The sequence below is a fragment of the Malania oleifera genome, chromosome 4 (genome assembly GCF_029873635.1).
Source record: "Malania oleifera isolate guangnan ecotype guangnan chromosome 4, ASM2987363v1, whole genome shotgun sequence".
Taxonomy (NCBI): Eukaryota; Viridiplantae; Streptophyta; class Magnoliopsida; order Santalales; family Ximeniaceae; genus Malania; species Malania oleifera.
Window position 1 is genome coordinate 114,770,419 of NC_080420.1, and position 7,800 is coordinate 114,778,218.

Sequence of the window (7,800 nt, forward strand, 5' to 3'; positions counted from 1 at the left end):
TCGTTCTGATGCCTCTATACCTCTCTATAGACTTGACTCTGCAATGGTAGCTTTCTTCACCAACTCCGTGAAATCCTAAATCTTCAAACACGCCATATGCTCATGAATCCTCTAATTCAATCCCCTTTCAAACCACTTCGCCTTTTGATATTCATCTAAAACCATAGAAGGTGCAAAACGAGATAACTCTATAAATTTAGCAGCATACTGCTAAATAGTGAGGCGCCCCTGAGTCAAGCTGAAAATGTAACGTTCGTCAATAAAATATAACAAAATACATCAAATAATCAACCCGAACCCATAGGTAGCGGGGACACCTGTCATACACAGCGGAAAACCTATACAGCAGTAAACATAAAAATCCATACATCCATCCATAAAACATAATACCAGAGCTTTTATAATATTATAATACTGTACTTCTGTACATATCCATATACATCAAAATATCTCTAGGCTCACACAAAAAGAACTCTAACCCTAGTACAAAATCTTACCCTTCTCACGGGTAATCTTACTAACTCAACGGCGGCCTTGACCCGCCGGTCTCTCTGGGGCTCCTGAAAAATTTAATAATGTTGGGGGTGAGACACTTCTCAGTAAGAGAAAGTAAACTAAATACAGCTGTGTGGCATCATGAATATTTAAAGTGCTTATACATATACAGTACAATTCATAACTCTGGAAATAATCATAATATCATACTGGATAATCATGTAATTTCATATTCGTTAATAAATCATAACATACATAAACATCTATTATAACTCGTAATACTGAAAATCAACTCAGGATGAATAGCTAGCTAATGTCATGTATTACCCCCCATGACGGGTTGTGCAACCCGAAGGCGGGACCCGACAATGGCTGGCCGACCACTGCCGAATCAAATATGTCTGTAAGTACGATGGGCCCGCTGCACCCTAATCCGGACTTCCAGGTGGACATCTACACTCTACTGAAAGCCTCATCGACTATCCATCTCCCATCCCCTCGTGGGACGGTAGCACTAATAAGGCCTCATGCCAAAATCAACCCATAGCTATGGTACCGAGCTCCTGGTCTGAACTGAACTAATATCCTGGTTGCAATAACGTATAATACAAGAACATACGTAACATCCACACGGCCTAGTGCCAAAAGCATAGATACGGCCTCGCGCCAAAATCATACGTATGGCCTCGTGCCAAAATCATTGCAAATATATATATATATATATATATGGCCTTGCGCTAATAACATCAATACGGCCTCGTGCCGATAGTATAATAAATACGGCCTCGCGCCGATAACATAAATATGACCTCGTGCCCAAAACACAATAATACGGCCTTGCGCCGATAGCATATTAATATGGCCTCACGCAAAATACATTTAAGGTATTTACATTTGAAAATAACTCATTTATCATATATTCGTCAACTCAATATAACATAACCCATCTTTCCAAAATACCTGAAAATGTGTTTTACTCGTAAAAGCATTCATATCTTATCTCATTTCACATAAAATAATATTCATGCCACACATGCTCTATTAAAAGTCATACTTCATATTTTAAAATCGTGGTTTTCTATCATCTTATGCATACATATACGTTTCATCATAATAATAGTATTTCCCAAACGTACATTTCATCTATAACATACAGTTATATCATATGTTTTTCTGAAAATAAATTTACTCATAATCAATAATATTTTTGCATGGAAAAGAACTGCTTTAGTTTACTCCCTTACCTGGCTACTGAGAAAGCCCCTAAAATTCCTAGCCTGAACCCCCGTAGGATTTCCTACTCAATACCCTGAAACTCAAAACATCCAGTATTAAACCTCAATATTTTCATGCATACATCAATTTCTCTAACTACCATAAATTCTAATTTGGCTTAAAAAGCTTTACCTCAACTTTGGGATGATTTCCAACTTTGTTTTCTTGACGATCCGCTTCAACAAACTTGCAGGGAACTTCGCCAAGAGCGTTGTGGTAGCCTCAGATCTTCAATCCGGCATAAAACCAGCCCAAAATCGAAGAAAGAGAGTGAGAGGGCCGAAGAGGAGAAAGAGAGGAAACTTAAAAATGAATTTAAAATCAGATTTTTCATATTTATAGGTGGCTAAACTCGTCGACGAGCTCAATCTTCGTCGACGAGTTCTTCATAAATTTCGTCAACGAGACCCTATATTCATCGACGAAATTCAGGCTGCCTCAGAACTCTTCTCGGTATTTTCTCGTCGACGAAGCCCTGTGTTCGTCAACGAAATCTTTAAAGCCTTCGTCGACGAAGCTTGACAGCTTCCCTCTTTTCCCTTTTTCAAAATTTCCTTTCTTTATTATTTAAATTTCATTTTAAAAATTGGGGTTGTTACAGAAAAATTCCTTTGCCTTCGCATTTTATGTGGTGGCGGGAAAATATCGGTCATAGAAGACCTGCTTGAAGTAACCACAGGTCATCGCTATAGATACTGCTCACTGTTCCTCCAACAATTTCATCGCATGCCACCACTGCTCAGCTTCTACGGCCAGTTTGACAGTGGTGAAGAAAACCTTCTGCTCCTCGGTACAATTCAACACGACAAGCATCTTTTCCATCTCTTGAATCCACATCTCAATCTTAATTGAGTCAGTACCAACCTCAAAAGAAGAGGGTTTTGAATGAGTAAATTGATCAATGGTGCAACCCTAGTGCACCGGTGGACAACTTTATCCCTCGAAGTCCCGTCTCATTTCTTCCCTAACCTAACGAGCTATTCCTCGTAACAGTCGATAGGTGTCAATCTTGTCCCAGCTGGAAGCTCCCAATTCCCTTCCTTCTCCTTCATCCACACCTTTTGTAATGCTCCGACCCTCTATGTGGGCCCAGAGTGCTACTAATCCATTCATTTACTTGATAATCCACATACTAATATCATGTACGCAGCGAAAAATATAAATATAATCTCCACAAATAAAATACCTGAGTTTACTATTTCTATCTATAATCCAAAATAACTATTCATCACCTGTATTCTCATATATACACATATCTCCAAAAACATTCAGTATTCACAAACACCAGTATTCACCACTAACCATTTCTTCAGAAGACTTAAAACATAAACATAAATTTTATATATTCCAAAATTAACATAAAAATATACCTTTTTCTCTTTCTATTTCCCAAAAATGCTATAAAACCTCGAGTTCTCTAAGCTCGATCTCGAGGAAATCCTGAAAAAGATAAATTCACATTCGGGTGAGACACATCTCAGTAAAGGAAGAAACAATATATTAAACAGCATGTGACTAACATGAGGTTTGTATATAACATATTATTCATCATTTGCAAATCATTAACATAATTTCTGAAATCATTCTCTGAACCTAATCAATCACATGCAAAAGATTTAACCCACGAGATTACCCAACGATAGGGGTGATTACCCGTCCATACAAGTAGCACCCCTCTACTCTGATATATTTGGCAACCCTAGGGTCGCTGCTAAAGCATACTAGGGCACTCACCTTACTTAGTAAACCCTTAATTATTAGATTGATCTCGTACTCACATAGTTCAAACAAAGGTTTACCAGTGAAAGCCCCAAGGATAGGGAAATAGACCCGCCCATACAAGTAGGTTCCCTCTGCCCTAGTACGTTATGCAGTTACTACCACATCTGAAGTTACTAGCGCACTCACCTTTCTCAGCAAGCCCTCAGGCAAAGAGTACGCTCCATCCAATCGTAACATGTTCTATGAGCATAGATACTTCTAATATCATAATACATTATGCTTTCTGTCATTATTCAACTATTCACATCTGTTCATGTTCATAGCTTAAACATTGCATCGCATTTCACTTTAAGTGACTCTTTCCCATTTACATCATTCACATTTCACATTTCATTCAATTGTCATTTCATTCCATTTTAATTTCATTCATTCGTACTACAGCCGCTCTTTAGCCCTCATGTAATAACCCAAGAAATTCTTATAGCACTCATCGACGAACATAGGGGTTTCGTCAACGAGGGCTTTTCAGGATCTTGTCGACGAAGACCCATCTTGTCGATGAGAAGATACCGAGAGAGGGTTTAAAATAGACTGAAACTCGTCGATGAGGGTGCAGGCTCATCAACGAAATTTCTATAGGACTCGTCAACGAGGTGACATGTCTCGTTGACGAATCTCGCCCTATAAATAGCTGAAACTCAGATTTTTAACCAAAATCCTCAGCGCAGAACCTTTATCTCTCTCTCCTACGACCCCCTCCCCTTCTCTCTTCGATCCTGACCCCATTTTTTGTAGGATTGAAGATCTGAGGCCACCTCGACGCTCCTGGCAAAGTTCTCTGCAAGTCTGCTGGAGCAGATCATGGGGAAAGTTGATTTGAAATTCATCACAAATCCAGGGTAACTTATTTTATTCAGATTATGCCTTCCTTGTAGTTATAAGAAATGTTGCAGGTAAGAAAATACTGATGTTTTGTTCTGGAGGATATTGTTTTTAGGATGTTGAGTTAAGAACCCTGCAGGTATAGGGCCATAATTTAGTAAGGGCTTTTCAGATTTAAGGTAAGAGAAATATGTTATGCTAGCAATTTTTAATGTGTACAGAAGATTATGAAAGTTTATTTACAAGCATGTATATTAGATTATTTTCTAGAGAAATTATGAATATTATTGTTATAACAGAATTACAGAAATTGAGCATGACTACGTTTATTCAAATGTGTGGCATGAGTTTATTACAGTACCATGTATATAGATTTTACAGTGTTACAAATATATAGATATTTAGATATTTCATAATATTGGAAATGAATGAGACTTACAGTATTTTCAAAGAAAAACATGATTTCTAAACCATAACACTCAGACAGTTTATTCAGACAGATTATATAGTGATAGCATCAAGATGCTACAGCAGATATACAGAGTATACAGATATTATATACAGATATTTTATACAAATATTACAGATAGTACAGACATAAAACACATATATTACAGACAGATAATATATATATATGTATATTTTAGTCAGATATCTCAGATAATATAGTTCAGAATTATAGTGTTATGGTTGTTTTTGAAATTATGTTAAAAGCAACAAGATGAGTATATATTTATATATATGTATACAATATTACATGTTAACAGACCCCTATGGATATTATAGACAGAGATATACAACAGATGACGGTACCATTGCTAGTTTAGACACGTGCAACCACATGACTCAGATAGCATGTGGATTCCGTCTAACCGTGCTAGGAGAGATTGCAGTCTCCCCAGCACGCTGGGTTGAGGTAGCCGGTTAGACGATGACAGAGGTTTGATACAACCTGGAGAGATTGCAGTGGGCTAGGATCTACACAGATCATTACAGATTGGTGGATGATAGAGATTAACTTACCTAGAGGGCGGACTAGAGTAAGTCCAGCCTACGGGCTGCACAACCCTATCATGAGGGGATATATCATGATATACATATCCCAGGCAAAAGTTCCTATGTACAGATATATCACACAGCAGTAATTTTATATTATTATACTAGCAGTACCTTCAAATAACAAACTCAAATACACAGTCATATTTTAAAGATTACATGATAGATGAATATATTATGTACAATTTATCAATTTTCTCAGATTACAATATTATTTCAGTATTTTAAATATTTAACTCAGCCGTCACACACTAGTAATAGCATATTTCCACTTACTGAGCGTTGTTTCATCCTAGTGACTTATCATTTTTCAGGAGATCCTAGGCGAGTAGATCAGGCTCGCGGGTAGAGGTTGACTTGAGCTACCCTTATGGGAAGGATAGGTATTTTTGAGATAACAGTGTTTTGGGATAGTTTTCAGATCATAGAGATGTCACTGGGTATTTGGCATTGTAAATATATTTCAGAGTTCTATAGTTTTTTGGTATTGTATTATATATAGCAGTTTCCAGTTTTGTTTACCGCTGCCTAGTTTTGTATGATGTACAAAGTATTCCCCAGTGCTCCTTTGGGCCTGAGATGTTACTAGTAGTATTCCAGACAGATGATATTATAATTGAAAAAAATGTGTTAAATAAATAGCAGGTCGTCACATGTCATCAGTTAGTCCACATAAAAATGAGTTAGAATCTGCTAACACAGTTCCTTTTAGCTGTCATAAGTTAGTCCACATAAAAATGCACTAGAATCTGCTAACATGACTTTCAGCTATCATACATTTACATAGTTGCATTAACATACATAAGCAACATAGTTCATTTCATATTTTATTCTCAATGCATTACTTACTTAGCCTGCATCTCATACATATAACGTACATTTGCATAGAACTTGCATTTATTCATGCCACACAATTTAGTAATAAAATTCATACATATTCCTTGTAAAATAAGCCAACCCACATTTAGTATTTAAATACTGAAAATATAATTTCCATTTCTTACATAATTTCCTAGAAAATACCTTTCACTTTCATCAGTTCACTTTCACATATACATAACTAAATAAGCGGTCCTAGGCTCAGAAAACATAATTTACATGGTTGGCATTTTAAAACCCATACCAAAACATATACATAAGTATAACATAATTCATTATCTTTTATTTCATAAAACCTGATTTAATATACAATTTCTCCTTACGTGGTTTCTTGAATTACACCAACGAGGACCCTGAAAAATACTTGCGGCGCTCACTCGAGCCCTAAATAAAAAATCTTAACTCCATTAAATCAACCTTAAATAAAATACTATTTTAATATTTCCTAAACCCATAAATTCCAAATAAATGGTTATACCCTCAAATATAACCAATTTACCTAATTTCCCAAATCTCACTCTCACTTTGGAGTGGGGCCTAGAAAACCCCAATTGGAAATTTATTCATGTCAAAATGACGACGATCACGACTAGGACCCATGGTAGTGCCTGATCATCGATTTAACGACATATTTAAGGAGAAATTAAGGATTTAGAAAAAATATACCTTTCCTCAGAAGTGGTGTCTATGCCATTCTCACGACAAATCCGCTTCAGTAGAAATGTCAATGGTGGAGTTAAGAATCCAATGACACCTTCTGTTTTCCGATCAACCGAATATCCGCCAAGAAATTGAGAAGAGAGAGAGACGAAGACGGAGGAGTTGACGGACGGAGAGAAGGTGAGAGAGATGCATCCATCCTATTACATTTAATATATATGATTTTAATAGTTTATATATATATATATATATATCTACTTTAACTTATATTATATAATAACCTTATATATGTATTTATATATCTTTATTTCAATTTTTTTCTTTTCCAAACTATTTTTTATTCGTTTATTTAATACATTAATTTAATAATGTTTAACTAATTAATTGATTAATAATTTTAATTAATTATTTTTTTAATTTTTTTTTTGGGTTATTACACCTTTGCCTCTTTGATCCATCCCTGAATATAAATATATAACAGAGACAATTTAGAATCTCCACATCTTAATATATCCAACATGCTCACAAAATATAAAACAAATTTAATATCCAGTCCTCAATTAAATATCCAACATCCAATTATTTACAATCATCTTAACCTTCAAAATCAATTCCAAATTTCAGTTTCTCCACTTTGAAATATCACTGTCAATGGATTTACTATGATTTTCTGAAACCGTCGACTGATTTAGAAAATCACAGAAATTCGTTAAGGGATTTATGCCTCTAAGCTACAAAACAAACTCAAACTCCTCTCTACACCCTAATCTACCCATTCCTACCCTTATTCAACTCAAATCAATACTCTAGTATTAATCCTCCTAAAGTCAG